We start from the raw sequence: 21,185 nt of genomic DNA on the forward strand, positions 1-21,185 counted from the left end.
TTTGACAATTTATCAATTGGAGAATGGCTTGATTTCTTATAAATTAGAGTCAGTTCTCTATATATTTTGGAAATGAGGCCTTTATCAGAACCTTTCATTGTAAAAATATTTTCCCAGTTTGTTACTTCCCTTCTAATCTTGTTTGCATTGGTTTTGTTTGTACAAAGGCTTTTTAATTTGATGTAATCAAAATTTTCTATTTTGTGATCAATAATGATCTCTAGTTTTTCTTTGGTCACAAATTCCTTCCTCCTCCACAAGTCTGAGAGGTAGACTATTCTCTTTTCCTCTGATCTATTTATGATCTCATTCTTTATGCCTAAATCATGGATCTATTTTGATCTTATCTTGGTATATGGTGTTAAGTGTGGGTCCATATCTAATTTCTGCCATACTAATTTCCAATTTTCCCAACAGTTTTTTTCAAATAATGAATTCTTATCCCAAAAGTTGATATCTTTGTGTTTGTCAAACACTAGATTGCTATAGTTGTACCCTATTTTGTCCTGTGTACCTAACCTGTTCCACTGATCAACTAGTTTATTTCTTAGCCAATACCAAATGGTTTTGGTGACTGCTGCTTTATAATATAGTTTTAGATTAGGTACAGCTAGGCCATCTTCATCTGACTTTTTTTTCATTAATTCCTTTGAAATTCTCAACCTTTTGTTCTTCCATATGAATTTTGTTGTTATTTTTTCTAGGTCATTAAAATAGTTTCTTGGGAGTTTGATTGGTATAGCACTAAATAAATAGATAAGTTTGGGGAGTATTGTCATCTTTATTATATTCACATATTCATTCAGCCTATCCAAGAGCACTTAATGTCTTTCCAATTATTTAAATCTGACTTTATTTTTGTGGCAAGTGTTTTGTAATTTTGCTCATATAATTCCTGACTTTTCTTTGGTAGATGGATTCCCAAATATTTTATACTCTCAATAGTTGTTTTGAATGGAATTTCTCTTTGTATCTCTTGCTGTTGCATTTTGCTGATGATGTATAAAAATGCTGAGGATTTATGTGGATTTCAATAATCTATAATTTGACCAAAATCTAGAACAACGAAGAAACCAAATCTAGCAAGGTTAGAACAATCTGAGATAGAAAGACTTGGTTCCTCAGACCGCTGCCAAATGTGAAGAGCCAGCGGTTGAGGTTTTTTCACAAGGTAGGCAAATGTCTGCCCGCTATATTTCCAATAAATAAGACAGCAGTTAGATTTCATAGACCATTTTAATTGTCCTTTTACCATTTAGAAATCTTTTGAAAACCACTTAAATATCATAAACACAATATCCAGTAACAGACAGATGACCAAGCTAAGTACTTATTTGCCTAAGCATTTAGGATATAATGATTACATATAACTAAGCTGGAAACAACAAAGTATGACATAATTGAATTGCATTAACAGTTTCTATTGACCATTGCTCTGATCGTAGAAATCAGTCACAGGAAGAAAAAATGCAGGAACATTGCTATAACATAACATAAGCAGTTAAAAGTCAAACTTCACCACATCAGAGAGTAAAGCTTTAAAACTCCCAAATACTATTAATTATAAGCCCAAGAATCTCCAAAGTTTCAGATAAATCCCAAACAGTTATTTACCATGGCCTAGTACTGATAACAGTAAGAAATTTATCCCAGAAAATTCATACAATTCTTACATACCCAAGTACATGTTGAATCTTGAATAAGTTGAATATTATATCAATTATTTTGCTTTTAAAATACCCAATACACAGAAAAATCCCAAACTACATATTGTTCATAACAAAAAAATTTTTCAAAAGGGTGAAGGCAAAAACTATTATTCTTGAAATCTCTTTCAGATAATTGGCATCAATACAGTGAATTAAAACTTCCTATTTTCACAAAACAATCTGAAAAGTTATTGAAAACATCAATTAAACTTTTTTGAAATAACTATTTCAAACCATAGATCACATTTCTGATCATATCCTTTAATACTGAAACCATTATGTATCTAAAGAAACAAATGTTCAATCAATTAACATCTTGGAAGAGCAGTTTGTCCCTTTAAATCACTGTTTGCTTTCTTCAGCAAGAGGAACCAAACAGCTGCAGCACCTTTCTACTGCTGCTCTCCCCTTGCAAAAACACATCCTGTATCACAGCCATCTCTCTGTGACTACCCTTTCCAACCAGTTCTTTCTTTTTCCCACTAATTTCTTCTTGAAATCATTTGCTCCTACTAATCAATCCTTTTTAAATTACTTTCATTCTCCTGTCCCATTTCTCTGTCTCTCTCTCCTCCCAATGCCTACTTACTCAAAGCTTCTTCAACATACTTTAAACAATAACCCTTCTGACTATATGCTCCATTTAAATTATTAATTGCTTTTGTAAATCAATCTTTCTTGTCCCTTGTCTTTAAATCACCCTTTTTTAAAACTTTAAACACAATTAACTTTGAACTAAATTTCATAAAACTTATAATATAGTTTACAAATTACCCAATACTTCTAGAAAGCAACATACCATTTAAGTAGGGAGATATAAACATGACCTCCCCTAACGTAAGCTCTACTGGCATTTTGTTTAATAACCTATATTTTTAATTTGAAGTCCAACCAAATAATAAAGCAAAAAAAAAAAAAAAAGTTTTCACTTCAGTTGTAAAGGCCTCAATATTCAAATTGTTAAAATTTTATACTCAGAATAAATATAACATGTACAAGGCAACAGTAAAATTATTTCCCCCAATTTCAAAATTATAGTATCTCTTTAAAATATATTAAGTTCCCAAAACTCTTAATCAAATGTTGCCGACAAACAGTTACCCAGTTTAGCCTTCTTAAACTCTCTGTTTTCTAATTCCATGAAAGCAAACTTACTAATAATGATTTTTCTTTCTTCTCCTGGAACAATTTTTAGAAACATACCTAGTTTTCACACAGATCCAACAGGTCAGAGAGTCCCAGTGTTCTGCTATTTACCTCTCTTACTCTATTTTTATTCCTCCCTTCCTCAATCAACTAGACCTGTTGAAGACTTTAGCTTAAAAAGGCCAAGGTCTCTCATTGCTTCCAGAGCCATCTCTAGTTGTCCAATGTACATCTGGCCACTAGACTCAGATGGCTCTTGGAGGGGAAAGTGAGGCAGGTTCAATTCACTTGCATGTCATGGAATTCCCTCTCTGATGTCATTGTCCTCTTCAAGAATGAAGGATAAACAACAACCCTTGTGAAAAGCTCATCTGATATTGATGTTTATTAAATGGAACTGAAAATGCTAGTCACAGGTCTTTCAAAGGGGGGGGAGGAGTAGGGACACCGTTACAGAGAAGGCTTGAGTTTATAATAGGGTCAGTCAATAAACATTGTGTATGCTATGTACTGCCTTTGCTAAGCCCAGGAAGTACAAAAGAGGTAAAAGAATCCCTGCCTTCAAGAAACTCACCACAGTCTAATGGAGAAGACAACAAGCAAATTAATATATACCAAGAATCTATATGTAGGATAAAAGAAAGTATTTAATAGAGGAGACATTAAAATTAAAAAGAATTTAGAAAAATTTAGCAGCTTTCTTTTTTTTGTTTGCTTGTTTTTGTAGATGTAGCAAAAATTGGAAATTGAGGTAATGCCAATCAGTTGGGGAATGGCTGAACAAATTGTATATGAATGTAATGGAATACTATTGTGCTATAAGAAATGAACAGGTGAATTTCAGAAAAACTTGGAAAAACTTACGTGAACTGATGCTGAATGAAGTGAGCAGAACCAAGAAAACATTGTACATAATAACAGCAACATCATGTGATCAATTTTGAAAGACTTAGTTAGCTTTTCTCAGCAATACACTGATCCAAGACAATTCCCAAAGAATTATGATGGAAAATGCTATCCACATCCAGGGAAAGAATGTACATCAAAGCATACTATTTTCATTTTTTTGTTTTAACTTTCTCTGATTTTTGCCTTTTGTTATGATTCTTCTTTCATGACATGACTGATGTGAAAATATGTCTAACATGATAGCACATATGTATAGCGTATATTAGTTTGCTTGGGAAGAGAAGAGAATAAGAAGGGAAAAAGAAAAAATTAGAACTCAAAATCTTATAAAAAATGAACACAAAAAATATCTTTACATATAATTGGAAAAAAAATAAAGTACTGTTTACAAAACAAACACAAACTCTAAGCATTCCTGGAGAGGAGAGAAAAATTGTGAGATGCTGAACTGTTGAGGTAAGAAGAGAATGATTTAGGGTCCTGGATTCTAAATTCTGAATTCTGAACAGGTAATAGAATTTTGATTGAATGGTAGGTATTGATTGCATGCAAGAAGTTACTGGGTAATGCAGATAGGGGGAAAATCTGGAAGTGGTAATGCTGAAGAACAAGGAATATCAACTTTTCATGCCTCAGTCTGTAAACCGAGGGGAGTACTGGAAAGGGTTGTCAAGGAGTTTGTATCACTACGGGGAGCTAGAACTCAGTTATTGCTAAGAGATGGAAAGAAAGGGAGATTAAAGGCAAATTTGTTGCCTATGGAACAGACATTCCAAATGGCCCAGTGAAATAAATTAGTAGAATTCTTCTGGGACTTTAGCTTAGCACAATGCTAGGCACATCCTAGGTGGCTTAGTAAATATTTGCTGATTGGCTAATTTTGGGAGGAAGGTTGAGGAAGATGGAAATAAGCACTCAATGATGGATAATGAGGAATTGTAGTGGTTCAGAAAGGGACCCCAAAAGGTTGGAGGTCACAGACCAATGTTGCAAAGTATCTCAAAAGAATTTGCAGGCTTGAACCCATCTCCAAGTCAAGGGGTAAAATTTACTGTAATTGTAACATCAATTGAAGTAGGCTAAGTTCCAAAAGAATCTAGCAAAGAACCAAGAGCAAGAGGATAGATGTATAGGACAGTTAGACCAGAGCTTCATGAGACTTATTTGCTAATTTTATGGCTTTCAGGTAAGTTTGAGGGGTGGCCTATTCACTATTGTCTCAGAAACTTGGTTATCACTTACCAATAGATTGTCAGTCAGTAATGTTCGTAGGACTGTTCTAAGACCAGAAGACTTTAGAATCATTGACAAATTGTCAGAACAATAGCACTCTAAAGTCAGAGGATCTCAAAATCACTGATGTATCTTCCCTAAAGTCTAAGGGAAAAAATATTATTATATTCCTAGGCCAGAAGACTTTTACAATCATTGATGGACAGATTGTTAGAACAATAGCACTCTTAAGGTCTGGGGGAGCCTTCTTACTGCTCTTTCCCCTAGAAGCTACAATCCATTAGAATGATGTTTGGAATAATGAACTAGGGGTTCAGAATCATAAGGAAGTGAAGGGTATTACCAACTATGAGCATATTCATCATTGAGTGAAAGGTCCTACTCCTTATACCAGAAGAGGATGAAGATTAGGCAAGAAAGAGATAAGGACATACTCAAAGGAGAGTCTTCATTTAACTTCTCTTTCCTCTGAAGGCTGTAGATTAGGCATATGTGGAGTAAGATATGGTGAAGAATTTACAGATTAAGCACATTTTGCTCAGAGACAGTTAACTAGAGTGAATCAGACCTATAGGCCCCAGTCACATGATTTTAGATAAGGCCTAGGCTGCATTCCATTATCCAAAGAAGGGATATTATCCAAACATTATCCAAACAGCTGAAGAGGCTGTTTGGTGGACTGCTATTGACACCAATGATAAAGGACTTTCTAAGGAGGTTCTCTCTCTCAGGTGACTGCGAGGCATGAGGGTAATATCTAGCATTCTCTGTGAAGACAGAGAGATGCACTAAACAGGCTTTGAAGTTAAAAGAAGCTCCGTTTGGACTCTGGGAGGGAAGAATGTACAAAAGTGAAACATACTCTCCAGGGGCGCAAATTTCCTGGAAAAGCCCCTAGTCTGTTTTGCTGATTTAAAAGCTCTGTTAAGTTTTAAGAATAATGATTAAGAAACTTGGGAATAGGTTATTTTAATGTTACTTAGTATAAAATTTGCTTGTGATTTTAAACTTTTTAACCTGATGTACTAATTTGTAAGTTAGGAAAAACTGGGCTAAAGAGTTTTCAGAGCCTGCTAGAGTAAAGGGCAATAAAAAGCTCTGGAGGTAAGATGTTAATTGCCTTGAGAAGAAGAGATGGGGGGGTGGGGGGAAGAAAACTTTTAAAAACAGCTGTATGATATCAAGAAGGAATCAGTTGGAAAAAGAAAGGAAATTAACTGATTGCCTAAATCTTGAGGATTCCTGTGTAGGAAATTGAGTAGGGGGAAGGGTAGCAGTGGAAAGGGGCCTTTGTTCGTGCTGCAGCCAAACTGCTGAAGAGAAGCAGGCTAATCACTTAAAGGGACAAGGTGTTAATTGACTGAATTTTCTTTGATGTTATGTTTCTTTGAAACATAATGGTTTTCTTTTTTAAAGAATATGATCAGAAATGTGATCTATAGTTTGAAAGTGTCATTTCAAAAGTTTAATTGATGTTTTAAAGAACTTTTCAGATTCTTTTATGTGAAAATAGGAAGTTTTAATTAACTGTTTGATGACAACTGTTTAGAGGGACTCCAAGAATAATAGTTTTTGCCTTTGTCCTTTTGAAAATGTTTTTGTTATGGACAATATGTAGTTTGGGATTTTTCTATGTATTGGGCATTTTAAAAGCAAAATGATTGATATAATATTCAATTTATGGAACATCTCCTTGGGTATATAAGAATTATGTAAACATTCTGAGATAAATTTCTTACTGTTAAAAGTCTTACAATGTAAATGATCCTCTTGTAGCAGGGAGGAAAAAGAATGACCTTGCCCAAGTTACAATCAGTCTGTTAAATTATCTAGGGGCACAGGGATTAAGAGTTTCCCAAGACAAATGGCAATTTGTGAAATGTGAGGAAAAATATTTAGGCCATAAGTGAAAGGAAAAAGAAATTAGACCCTATATGGGTGGAGGGAATTCTTCAAATTACTAAGCTTAGGACAAAAAAGAGCCTCCAGAGATTTCTAGGATTGGTGGGGTATTGTAGAACTTGAATTGATGAATATACATCATTAACTAAGCCTCTATATACTCATTTGTTGGAAGAGAAGCCTGATATAGTGCATTACACTATATCAGATTCAGAAGGGATTCAGAAGGGGAACAAAGTTTTGAACAACTTAAATGGCCATTAATGTCAGCCCCTATATTACTTTTGCCATCGTTAGAAAAGGCTTTTCATTTATATGTAAATACAGTAAACGGGGTGGCTTTAGGAGTATTGGCACAATTAAGGGGAGGGCAGCCACAATACTTTTAGTAGAAGAAAGTCAGAAATTAACCTTTGGGGGTAGTTTAATAGTGAGTGTCCTGCACCAAGTTCAATCAATTCTGAATCAAAGGGCCGGGAGGTGGCTAACTGATTCAATGATTTTAAAATATGAAGCAATTTTATTGGAAAGAGATGATTTGGTACTCTCACCAGATCCTAACCTTAATCCAGCCACGTTCTTATCTGCTTCCTCTGGGGAACATGTGTCCCTTGAACATGATTGTCCAAATGTGATTGATTACCAAACTAAGATTAGGGAAGATTTGCAGGAGGTCCCTTTGTTGAAAGGCACTGAATGGTTCATATATGGTTCCTCATGAGTAGTTAACGGGAAAAGGAAAAATGGTTATGCTATTGTTAATGGGAAGATTTGACTCTGGTTTAAGCTGGATCCTTACCAAAAGAGTGGTCAGCTCAAATCTGTGAAGTATATGCATTAAATCAAGCCCTAAAATTGCTTGAAGGAAAGAATGGAACCGTATATACAGATTCAAAATATGTTTGGGGAATTGTTCATATATTTGGGAAAATATGGGAGGAAAGGGGAATGGTGAATAGCAAAGGAAAGGGATTGGCACACAGGGCATTGGTCACTGAAGTTTTAACTAATCTTATGTTGCCTAAGAATATTGCAGTGATTCATGTGCAGGGGCACCAAAGAGGAAATTCATTTGAGACAAGAGGAAACTGCTTTGCAGTTGAGGAGGCGAAACGGGCTGGAGAAGAGGCATCTGTAAGTATGGAGGAGATGATGGTGCTAATTCTGGCATTTCTGCCTCCAATGCCTCCACCTTCCCTTACCCCAGAAGAGAAGCAGGAAATCCAAAGCCTTGGCGCTCAGGAGGATAAAGAAGGCACTGGCTCCTTCCTGACGGCAGAGAGGTACTGACCACAGCAGCTATGAGACATGTACTCCAACATTTACATTAGGGCAATCATTGGGGTGTCCAAGGCCTGTGTGATGTGGTGCTAAGTTTGTGGCACTGGCTTGTACACAATAGCAGGCAACTGGTCAGCGGGTATCCTATTTGTCAGAGGATGAATAGGGAAGCCCAATGACAAGTCTAAAAGGAGGAAGGCCCCCTGGTATCAGGCCTTTTCAAAGCATACAGGTGGACTTTACCAAGCTGCCATCAGTGGGGTGTCTCAAATATCTGCTGGTCGTAGTGGACCATCTGACCTTATAGGTAGATGCCTTTCCCCTTGCCTGGGCAACTACCTCAGCAGTTGTAAAAGTACTCCCTGAGCATATCATTCTGGGGTATGGGATGGTGGAGCAGGTAGATTTGAACCAAGGCACCTATTTCATGGCTAAGATCCTCCAATCTGTGGCCCAAGCTCTAGAAATATCATGGGACTTATATACCCCATGGCATCTGCCCTCATCAGGTGAAATGGAAAGGATGGATAAGGAAATTAAACAGCAACTGACTGAATTTGCTGAGACACAATTGCCCTGGACCAAGTGCCTTCCCCTTGCCTTATTAAGATTTAGAACAAAAGCCCTGAAGAGATGTGGGATTGTCACTTTATGAATTATTGTATGGTCACCCTTGTCCAAAGGGGATTCAAAATACTTCCTTGGATCCAATATTTGAAACCAAGGATTTGTTATTAAGGAAATATGTTATGTCTTTACTGTAACATCTGAAAACTTTACAACTAAAAGGGCTTATTGCTCATACTCCTCCCTTAGGATTTCAACAGTGCATGAGTTCTAGCTTGGAGACTGGGTCCTGGTTTGGACATGGAAGAAGGACAAGCTGACCCTGAGCTGGAAAGGACATCAGATATAGCAGTGCTACATAGGAAAGAGGGTGCACTCGGCATACCAGAATGAAAGGACCGGTGGACACTCCAAGGGTGTGAACTTCCCAAATGAATACAGAGAATAAGCTGAGACAAGCATTGAAAAGGACCTGATGAACTGTGCATGTAAAATCTTAATATCAGTATTGATCTGGGGTAATATATTGGGGTTTTTTCTAACAGTGTTAGATATTATTATTATTATTATTTTTTGTTATTGGACAGTGTTACTTCAACTCAGAAATTTGACTTATTATTGGTGGAATGGGGGCCAAACAAAACACATACAGAAGGGTATTGTGCTTTCTATCTCTATGAATAACACTACCCCTAGCTGGAACAATCCCTAATCCTTTACTGAAGGAAGGCAATAGCTTCCAGAACTTGATTCAGGTTATTGCTGATACATTTTATCTTAAAAACTGTGGGGGACCCGAACAACTCACACAATGGCACTAGGTACCTGTTCCTTTATTTCCAGCTTGGATATTGAGTAATAGATCAGTTGTACATGATGGTACAGGATTGTGGATAGATCAGGAGGAATATCAGTGGAAACTAACTAATGCTGTCCCAGGAGGGCATTGTTTAAATCAAACAGGCACAGGGCCTTGGATGGGAGAAAGTAAATGTGAATGGCCAGAGAAGATAGATATTATAGATTGTAGTAAATATAAAAATAGATGGAGAGAAACAACTATTGTTTGTGATGATGGGTCAGTGATTAAATGTACTCATCAACATGCAATAGAGGATAGTGAAGAATGCTTGAAGGAATTTAAAAAGAAACCAACTTGTCAAACACCCCGAGATTTATGGAGATGTTTAAGGTTAAATAGTTTGGAGACAGGTATTGCTTGTACTGTAATGGGATGGAAATGGGAAAACAGAAATGGAACTATTAGAAGAATGTTTGGTAACTTTTGGAGTAAAATAGATTTCATTGGAGAAAATAACTGTAATTGTACTTGGATGCCTGAAAAACAACTTTGGAGGTGTAATTCAAAAACCACGAAAGGGGGACCGTTAGGCCCATGGGATGTTATTTATTTCCCGCCCTCAACAGGAATTTTTATTTTCTGGCATGAGAAAAACCCAGCTTTAAGGGGACACTATTGGATTTGTGGTCAAATGGCATATACTCACCTCCCAAGGAATTGGACTGGGAGTTGTTATAGAGGTACAATAAGGCCCAAGTTTTTCTTCCTTCCAGAAGATAGTGACAAACAACTAGGAATATGACTGAATGATAATCTAAAAAGAGGGGAACGAGGCTTAGATCATTCTCTAGCCAGTATAGATACTTCACTGACTCAAACAGGTGATGCTAATGGATGGAGATACATGGCCCCCAGAAAAAATCATCAAAGAGTATGGGCCGGCCACATGGGCTCAGGATGATAGTTGGGGGGGGTATCAAACACTGATATATGTGTTAAATCAGTTGATTAGGCTACAGGAAGTCCTTGAGGTAATAATTAACCAAACTGCTCAGGCCCTTGATCTATTTAAGTCAATCAGGCCACCTAGACAAGGGAAGCTGTTTTATAACATAGATTAATTTTAGATTATTTGCTATCAGAAGAAGGAGGGGTCTGTGGAAAATTAAACTTGTCCACTTATTGCATACAAATTGATGACAATGAACAAGTGGTAAAAGAAATTACAAAAGGCATTCGCAGAATAGTTCATGTGCCTGTACAAGTGTGGAAATCCCCTTTTTCTAATAGCTGGTGAAAACAACTTTTATGGTATGGACTAATTGCTATCAGTAGTATTATATTGTTACCATTATGTTTACCCTGTATGATTACACTAATAACCAAAATAGTCCAATGATCCCTTTCAAAATTATTGCATCCAGAGGATGCTGTTAAAGTGATGATTCTCCAGAAAAGAGGCTGGAGGCTGTTGGAAGGGGATAATTCTGATAGTGAACTTGATAAACAATGTGTAAGCTTATTAACTGATTTTGAGCAATGTATAAGTTCTTCATAGAGCATGTGATAAAAATCACTTACATATTAGGAGTGGGGAGCTGTGTGGAGTAAGATATGGTGAAGAACTTACAGATTAAGCACATATTGCTCAGAAACAGTTAACTAGAGTAAATCAGACCTATAGACCCCAGTCATGTGATTTTAGATAAGGCCTAGGCTGCATTCCATTATCCAAAGAAGGGATTAAAAACTTATATGTGGCTGAAGAGGCTGTTTATCACTTTGTCTTCTACGTTCCACTGATCAAATAGGGGAATACAGATTTATATGACCAATTACAATATATAGAGAGTGGGATTTTAGAGGTTCTTTGTCTGAAATGTATAAAAGCTGTGAACATTTTCAAGGGAGTGGCTTTCTCCTGCTGTGAATTTGGTTCACAGACTAGGATAGGGTCCTCTTCTCGAGATTCTAATAAATAATTCTGCTTTTCTATGAGTGATCTCTGAGTAGTAATTTTTGGATAGGATTTTCTATCCCTCACATGCAGAAGACAGGAAATGGAAGTCCCACTTCTTATCCACTTTCTTCTTTCTTTCTAAAGATAACAGAAACACCTACAAAGCCCCCATGGTAATACAGAACCAGGAAGGGTATCTATAGCAATGTTGGCGCTCAGGAGTGTCAAACCCCAAAAGTATATTGAGATTTCAGGCTGGTGTCACAGATGTCTCAAAACAATTTTAGGCTTAAACCATCTCCAAATCAAAAGACAAAGATTTTATTACCCTGCTGACAGCAGACTATTTTCCCTTTGGGACTTTTAGCAATTAACAAGAGAAAAAATGTCATAATAGAGGAGACATAATTAAATGGGGATGCACCATTAAGGTATGGCAAGTTCCCAATGAACACAAAACAAAGAGAAACACAAAACTCCTAGAGAATTTGCTTCCATAAGTCAGGCAGCTCCTAATGAATAGCAAGGAAGTAAATTATTAGTAGGTTCTTTTGTAGGGTAAAAATAACCTGGGGATTGGCATCCTAATTTGGCCTTCTGATTGGATAGTTATTATGTGGTCATGATAATTTTGTCAGTGCAAGGAATTTGATAAACTTACTCAAGGACAAAAGGTCTATTTAAAGAAAGAATCTTAACAGTGCTACTCCCTGCTTGCCTCAGGAATAGTTTAAACAGTGATTCAGGCTCTCTCCTATCAATACTCACCCAACTACCAAGGACCATGAACCCCATCATCAGGATTGTCCCTGAGAGAGTGGAGCCAGAGTCAACCATGTTACAACAGGAAGAAGCTTTATATAGAATTTTAAATATCAAGGGAGTTTATATTTGATCCTACATATTAATAGGTTATGACTGGAACTTATGAAGTGGGGGGGGAGCTGGAAATAGGGACAACTAGTCATTTCTATTGAAAAGTAGTCATGTATCAGATTGTGGGAGATTGGTTTGAAACATAAATTATTCAAGAGGCATTTATCACAGTGACAAAGGATGCCACTTATTAATGTGAAACAGCTCATGAGCTAAATCAAATGTGATTAGGCAAGTTTAAATCATATATGATTAAGCAAGATGCTTTGGATGACATGGCTTTTTAAAGGTGGAGGGAAGTAAAGGCAGGATTTAGGGGGTTAGGGAGAAGTTAGGGAGGAGCCAAGAAGGGGACTGATAGATAACAAACTTGTATGCACGTAGTGTGTAGGTGAATAGTTGCATGAGATGCTTGAGTCTGTCTTAAATATGCTAACAAGACAGTCCTAGGAAATTGACCTTCTTTTGTATGTGATTACAGTTGATAATGGGAACAGGATGGGCTTGTTTAGCATTTACATTATTCCTGTCAATGGGGACAGAATGATCTTATTTAGAGATCACATTATCTATGTTCAGATTTATTCTTTAAGAAAATTGCTTGATACCTATGTAGAGGAGGACCGTGGGTACTGAATGTGAATGGAGAAAAGAGACTGCATATGAGAGTGATAAGGTCTAGATTTAGGAAACCAAAATGAGATTAGAATTTCTAATGGTCAGGGAGTTAAATGATAAGGTCTAGTGGCAGGTTCAGGGTTCAGGAAACCAAATGGAGAGGTTTGGCTCCCCTGCAACCCCTTCGGATTCGGCGCAAAGGGGAGGGAGTTTTGGGGAACTCTCTTCTGATGGCGCAGAGATTCTCTGTAAAGGAATTTACAGACACAAAAACCTAGTTTGATAAAAGAGGTTTATTATAAGAACTGAGAAGTAAGGTTAGAAATCCTGACAGAGAGGCATAAAGTCTGATTGGGAAACTAGGGGAGGGTAAAGAGAAGGTGGTACTGGAAAAGAATATTCCAGTGGACAGAGGCTCCTTGGCATAGCAAACATGGCATAGCTGGCATGTTTGGAATCTCTGCAAAGAGAGGGCTTTAGTTTGGTTCTTTTATAAGCCTTGGCTACAAGTTGGGGATTGCTTTTGATGGGGCTGGGTACAGCTTGAGTTGAATTGAATAGAAGATCTTCATTTGAATAGGGTTGGAATTCTTTAGCTCTGGACTGAACCAAGCCCACCTAGATAAACCACTTTATCTGATTCCCTGGGGTGGTCTCTTACTGAGGCAGGTTGAAGGAGATTTTCTCCTTCAAGGATTTTTAGCATTTTGGGGTTCCCTCTTCAAGAGGTTGTTGTCCTTCATTTTCAAAGAGGACCAAAATGACATCACTATGTTAGAATCTAGTTTTAGTGTGTCCTTACTGTGACTGATCAAATTAATACAAGCTCAGAATGTTCTGTCATAGGTCAGACACAAATAGTCCCTATGGACATTTGGATGTTGTAGAGAAAGAAATCACAAGATCTTGCAATTGATTGAACATTTACAGTAAGAGCAAAGTAAAGCCTCATGATTTCCTGAAAAGCCTCTCTCATGTGACCTTTAAAGACAAACATACACACAATTTCCGGAGAGACTCCAAAAAACTCCATCCCCCTATCCAGATATCTTCAAATTAGAGATTTGAATTAATTAAAAAAAAAAAAAATCCCATAAAGGTAAAGCAATATGGTCCACAACTCTGTATGGACCAATATATCAGGATAGGTATTAAGATTTAAACTTGAAATTAAATTCAATAAAAATATAAAATGGATGTACTCCACTGTATTTGGAGTCAGAAAGACACGAATTCAAATCCTGTTTTAGACAAATAAGACAGACTTAAACACACTAAAGTGTATTTCAATTATAAGTTAGCTGTGTGTCTTTGGGCAAGTCAATTATCTTCTCTCAGCCTCAGTTTCCTCAGCTGTACTCAACTTCACTACCTTAGGAGGTTGTTGTGATGATCTAAATGAGGTAGCATATAAAAAGCATTTTTGAAAAATTTAAGGTGCTTCATAAATACTATTTTTAAAATACAAAAGGAAAGCCAAAAATAACTTTTATTTTTTATATCATATAGGATTTCATTCCTGTATATTTTATTATGAGCATTAAAGGTGTGAGCTCAGAATAAAATTTTCTCTACAAATGGCACAGTTTCTCCCAAGTATTCATTCTCTAGACATAAATGTCTGAAAGCTAAAGCTTTTCCTGAATTTCTTAAAATTTCTCTAGTGCAATTTTACATTGAATATTCAATGTAAGGTCATTTCTCTCCTGGATAACATAAAAATTGCATTAATATGGTTGCTTCCATGTTTATTACCTAAGATCTATAAAAAATGTGAGAACTGCCTTTCAAACTGTGTGATTCAGAAATGGTGAGGAGTCACCATTTAATAAAAACTGGAGAAATCTCTAGAAGCAAAGCAAAGTTTATTATACATTGTCGAGAGAAGGGTGTCCCACCCTTCAAGCAGGTGATCAAAGGGAGGAAACACCTTCTGGGGCAGAGTTAACACTTTTAATCCTTAATGCCACCTCTCCCCACTGACCCTCATCCTCGAGAACTACCCAAGAAATTGAACTTGACCAATAAGTACATAGGTGCCCATATTTGGCTGAAATAGGGAGAAAATGATGTCATGGGAGGATAGCAGGAAGGGAACTTAAGTATGCCCTTAACTCAATCTTCAAAATTCTTCAGGCCTACTCAAACTCTGAAATAGATAAAGCCTCTCGATTTTCACAATTGTCTTGAAAGATTTCACCTTATCTCATGCAATACAATCATGTGTTTCCCTTCTCTATGGCTTTCTAAGGGATATCAAGGGTTTTTCTTTGTATGAATTCTTTGCTACCCTGATGACAAGCCCAAGGTTTCTTTTGAGTGAAAGATCTGATATCTTTAAAAGCTAACTTTTGGCTGAAATCTCCCATGTTGGTCACACATATATGATTTCTCTCCTGATGACAACTGAGGCAAACTGAATTGAAGAGCACAGCTCTCCAAATGAAGCCTTTACCACATTCATCACATGTATATCATTTCTCTGCTCAGGAGCTTTCAAAGAGGATTTTTTTCCCCAGGAAAAAAACAAAAACAAAAAACTGCTACAGAGGGAACATGTATAACAATTTTCTTCCAAAGGATTTTTTTTTTTAACGGTGACAAGATTTTGAAATCAATAGAATTTCTATTTAAAAGGGACTTTCAGTTGACATTTTGGCTACCAGTTAGACAAAAGTAGAATTAGAAGTTTTTCTGAATTTCTTTCCATAGAATAATTATTTATGATTACTATGTTTATTTCAAAGTATTCCTGGCTTGCAAATTAGTCTTTGTTTCCTTTTACCCCATCATTCATGTTTCTCTCCTTGAATCCACAGTAGTATTTTCCAAATCTTACCAAAGTACAAATTCCTGAAGTTCCAGGATTTTCAATTCTTTACCTTATTGGTTCATCTGTAGCTTTTTCTTTTGGAAATGGAAATGGCCAGTCTTTCACTGGGAAAAGTCATTTTGATCTAGGTCTCAGAAATGTATACTTTGAAGATTACTCAGGTGGTTCTGATTTTTAGATATTTAACTCATCACCATTTCCCAAGCTTCCTAAAAGGATAACATTTTATATTTTAGGGTCTGCAATCTTATAGAAAACTTACTATACAGTTCTCATTCTAGTCTCCTCCTGGAGATTGCCAAAGAGCCAGGTTATAGATGAAGAGCAGAAAAGATCTACTGAAGCTTCATCCTCCAGGCTCAGAAAACTGGGCCTAGTTTGGACCTCACTCATCAGTGCTGTTTCACAGCCAAGCATCTTGGCTTCAAGAGAATTAACAGTATTTTAAAAAACAGATTGCATAATGTCAGTAAAAAACAAAAAAAAAAAACCACAAAAAACAAAAAGGCATTTAAAAAATTGTGTATCAGTATTATAAAAAACTAAACCCAATACTGATTCACCAAATAAGTATGAAGTTGAATTCAATTTCAATATCAACCTCTATTAGTAGTGAGCAAATTTATCTACCCAATCTTATTTATCCTCCTTCCTCCTACTAATTTATTGCCAATAATGGATCTACAATTTTATTTTAATTCTAATCCCACACTCAGACACAACACCTCAACCCAGCAAAATGCCTCAATATTAAATCTGTCCTTTTTCTCTTTTCTAGGGGATAATACTTCATAAATTGCATCTTCAGAAATACACTGCCCAAATCAACCCAACCCAAATCAACAAATGTTTGCTGTTAACACTATAAAGACAAATTGCAGGGGAAGAGCAGGTTTGATAAGTAAAACCAGAGGGGAACCAAGCAGCATCAGGACACTGCTTGGTTTGAGGTGGTAAAATGGAGTTAGAATTTGAGCCAAGTATTGAAGCATTATGGGTAGGAGTTGGATCAATGCAGAATAATAAAGAGAACATTTCAAATCAGGGTATGTAATGGACAAAGGTACTAAGACTGAAGAGTAAAAATATGTTTAAAGAAGAGTGATTTTGGAGAGACTAATTAACTTAAGAGGGTATGATATATAAGTAATGGGAATTACAATTTAAAAAGTAGTTTAGGACCACACCATTTGACCTTGAATGTCAAATTAAAGAGGTGGATCTTAGGCTTTGGAGTCTCTCAGTAGCAGAAAGAGCAAACAGCAACTCTGATACTAGGGTCTTAAGAAGGAAGACCAGGACTCGTTATTCATCCCTTGCATGGTTCTGGGAATAGAACACAGTTAACATTAGAACCTTTCCAAGGTGAATTGGGAAGAAAATGTTTATCTAAGAAATTTCTCATTTGAAAGGAGTTCTTTGCTCTGGTGATAATACTTAAGTGCTTTCTCCCTTTGGATCTTCGGTCAAAGCATTTTGAAATTTCTATTTTTCATATATACATATATATATATATATATAAATATATATGTGTGTATATATACATATGTGTGTGTGTGTGTGTATATATATATATATATATATATATATATATACACACAAACATACAAACACATATAGCAGATTCTTTTTAAATGAGGGTTTTTAGGACTTATGGTAGGGAGGAATGTGCTCATAAGTGGACATTCCTTTTTAACAAAGAACAGGATTAACTTGCAAAAAGACTTTAGAGATAATCTGATCCAACCCCACAGTTAGATGAGAAAATCAATGCCCAGAGAGATTTGATGAGCGATTTGTCCAACGTCCTACAGGTAGTAAGTGAAATAATTTAGTTTATAGATGCTACCACAGTTTATTTGGTGATATTAAATTACCTGGCAAAATAAAAGAATTGATTTTTAAGAGACAAAAAAGCAAGAATTTCAAGGGAATAATTAAGGGAGTAGCTAGAGGATCTAGCCTTACCAGATTTAAAACTACATTATGGAACAATGTTTTGTAGAGAGTTAGGTGATCAATATATGTACTGAATGAATTGCAAATAGATTGTCTCCGTTTCTATTCCCGTAAATTCTGCCTGTTCAAATGGGAACACCCCCCCCCCCCCATGTTTTACAGTAGAGATTACAGTTTACGGGTTCGGTGTTTCCCTAAGTAATAGGACAGAAAGAGGCAGCTACAAAGAGAAAGGAGAGAAGGTGAATCAGATGAAAGAAAAAATTAAGATTTTTTAAAAATCATAAAAAACTGAATCGAACCGCAAGTTTTACTTTCGCTTCTTGAATAATGTCCTCTAGCGAACACAGCTTCCGAGTGTCAGGATGGCCGAGTGGTCTAAGGCGCCAGACTCAAGGTAGTACCTTTCCTTGCGGAGTGTTCTGGTCTCCGTATGGAGGCGTGGGTTCAAATCCCACTTCTGACACATCTTAACTTTTTTTTACCTAGCTCACTGGGCCACACTTTTAACAATGATAAATAAATGTCTTTTAGACAGTTGTTTTGTTTTGTTTTTAAATTAAAAGCAATAATCAACACTAGTAACCTTCCTTTTGAGTCTTTCTGGGGATGTGTGGGACTTAGTAAACCGGAGGTGTTACTTTCATGTGTTTCCCTACCCGGCTCTCGGATTCCAAAGATTTGTGTTTTGGGGCCCGAACGCCCCTCTTCCCAATTTTCCTCATTTATTTTTTTTTCTGTCTTCTGCTTTTTCTTTCCAATCAAGAGTGGAGTGGGGGTCGAGGGAAAAGAAGCACAGAAAGAGAAACGGCTGCGAGAGACCGCCTCCATATTCGGGAACCGACAAAACCTGGGATCTGAGTCGTGGAAGTGCCGGGGAGTCTGCACCACTTGGCTTTCTAACAAAAATCTAGGCTAGGATCACACCTTTGTGTTTAAAAGACGTGTTAAAACCCATCTAACTATTTTCAGGACTTTTTGCTTTAGGTTAAGCTACATCAATTAATTAAAGACTTTTTTTTTCTTTCTATTTTTAATTTGTATATATGTGTTATAACAGCCTGCCGGAATCCTAACTCTTCACAGCGACATTTAGAGGGGAGATCAGAGAACAGCAACAAGCAGCCAACATTTATTGAAGCTTTTATAGAATCCTTCCCTGGGAAATTTATTTCTGATTTATTTTGTACGTACCATGTTTGTATATAGTCGTTTGCAAGTAGTCTCTCCATTCTCCCCACCCCACCCCCCTTTATAGTGTGAGCTCCTTGAAGGCAGAAGCTGTTTTTTTGTCTTTTCTATATTTCCAGCTCTTTGCCCTGTGCCTGCCACGTAGTTAGGCGCTCAGTGAAATGCTCATTGACTTTTTGGCTTGTCTTGATGTTTACAAAGCAGGGTATAGTACAGTAATGGAAAGAACAGTGACTTGGAGGGGGCTCTGTTTCTTCCCCTGTGAAAATGAGGGCACTGGATTAAATATTCCCTAAAATCCCTTTCAGCTCTAAAATTATGATCTCTCCCCTCCCAACGCTAATAACCTTGTGAGGCAGATGAGTGTATTATTTTTCCCATTCTATAGGTGAGGAAATTGAGAGCAGTTAGGATACTTGATCAAGTTATAATTAATTGATGGGGTCTGCTTTTGCCTACTAATCTAGAATGCTATGCTCTATATCATTGAATAAAATCTGAGGGCTGATGTCTTAAAGCATTCAGCATAGAATGTGAGATTGCAATGATTTATATATGGCTCCAAGTGATCAGAGAACAAAATCAAGGGGTGGAATCTGAACATTGGTGAGTGTGAGAATTTCCAGGAAGGTACCATCAATTCGGTTCTGACAGGTTGGGGCTAGGACCATAAATTTCTGATAATTTGGGAGTGAAGGTAGTTACTAGAGACAGAAAGTCTGTAAGCATATCTCTTAGTAACTTATCCTGCCTATGGAATGCTAATGGTCAGGGCTCCCAGCCTAATTGTTTCAGTCCTAATGGTCAGGAAGGGGGTTTGCAACCAGGGAAATTGAGGCAGAACACTTCAAGGAACTGAGGCAAAACAATTAGGGAAACTGAGGCAGAATAATAAAAGGAAACTGTGACACAACAATAACAAATAGCAAACTTTCCATTCCTTCCTTCTTTCTTTCTCTTCCTCCCTACCTTTCTTCCTTTTTCTATTTTCCTTCTCCACCTTTTTTTTTTTTTTTTTTCTCCAAGGGGTATCCTACTCTTACTTGATGATGCTCTGCCAAAGGAATATAATTCTTTTTCTGATCTCTGAAACCTCCCAAAATGTCTTGGGATTTACCAGCTGGATTTCTTTTTTAAGGACAATGCCTTGAACCCACAACACTCTGGTGCTCATTGATTGGTTAGCAGTAGGTCCCAGGCCAAGCCTCAGCTGTTCATTGTTTGGGTCCTAATTGACTCAGAGTGAATGTAAATTGCAATTGTTTCTGTTTTGATCAGAAACCCTGAGGATCTTCCTCCTTTAAAATTGGATTATAATTTTTCTTTTTTTGACTGAGTAAAAGAGGCTATTCTTTCCCTTAATTCTTACCTAGCCTTAATCACTGAATGGATGTTGCCTCAGTCAAACCTGATAAAAACTTTAGTTTTAAAAAGCCAAGGTCTCCCATTGCATCCCACTGGCCATTTTCAGTCACCCTGGACCTTTATTTTGCTTTGGAAGAGAAAGTGAGACTAGTGACTTTGAACTTAAATTCAACTCACTATTATGGCATCATAACTCAATATTATGGCATCATCTCCTTGATTTCATAGTTCTTTTGAAGAATGAAGGATAAACAACAAGAACAGTACCAAAAGGAATTTTCACTGGATTTAGCAAATTTTGTCAGTCTGTCAATAGGCATTAATTAAGGGCTTACTGTTCTAATCATTGTGGCAAGTAAGAAAGGCAATTCAGTTTTTTGTTTTGTTTGGTTTTTTTTTTTTTTTTTCCTGGCTAAAATACAGCACCAAAGCCATGTGGCTTTGGTGCCAACAGGTTATTATTTATCACAGATATCACTAGATCTAGGAGGAAAAAAGGAAAAAAAAAACTGAATTTTAACCCAGAGTTAGCTGAGGCTATCACTTAAAGAGAAATCAGTTTTCTCTTAACAGGAAGAAGTTCCTAGGTAGATACCTTCCCTAAGATATTGAAGCTGAAATAGTCTAAAAGTGATACTGAAAAGATGAAATCCAGCAAAAATTGTGTCACCAAATAATTACCAATATGTCAAATGGGGATAACTAGTGATGGGGATGTGGGGATGCCTACTTCGAGCAAATCCAGTGAGAACCGAAAGAAGATATTGGTAGTCCTGCAGCATAAAGAAATATGAATTTAATTTTTACATTTGAATCTTAGGCACATATATTACT

General features: G+C 36.7%; 1 non-coding gene across 1 annotated transcript; it reads left to right on the forward strand.

Annotated features, from left to right (window-relative positions):
* The first annotated feature begins 18,154 nt into the window (after positions 1-18,154).
* On the forward strand, positions 18,155-18,261 carry TRNAL-CAA (transfer RNA leucine (anticodon CAA)). The gene is made up of 2 exons: positions 18,155-18,192; positions 18,216-18,261. It is a non-coding gene; the product is annotated as a tRNA-Leu (tRNA).
* Positions 18,262-21,185: the final 2,924 nt, after the last annotated feature.

This window comes from Sminthopsis crassicaudata, chromosome 4, assembly GCF_048593235.1.
Source record: "Sminthopsis crassicaudata isolate SCR6 chromosome 4, ASM4859323v1, whole genome shotgun sequence".
NCBI lineage: Eukaryota > Metazoa > Chordata > Mammalia > Dasyuromorphia > Dasyuridae > Sminthopsis > Sminthopsis crassicaudata.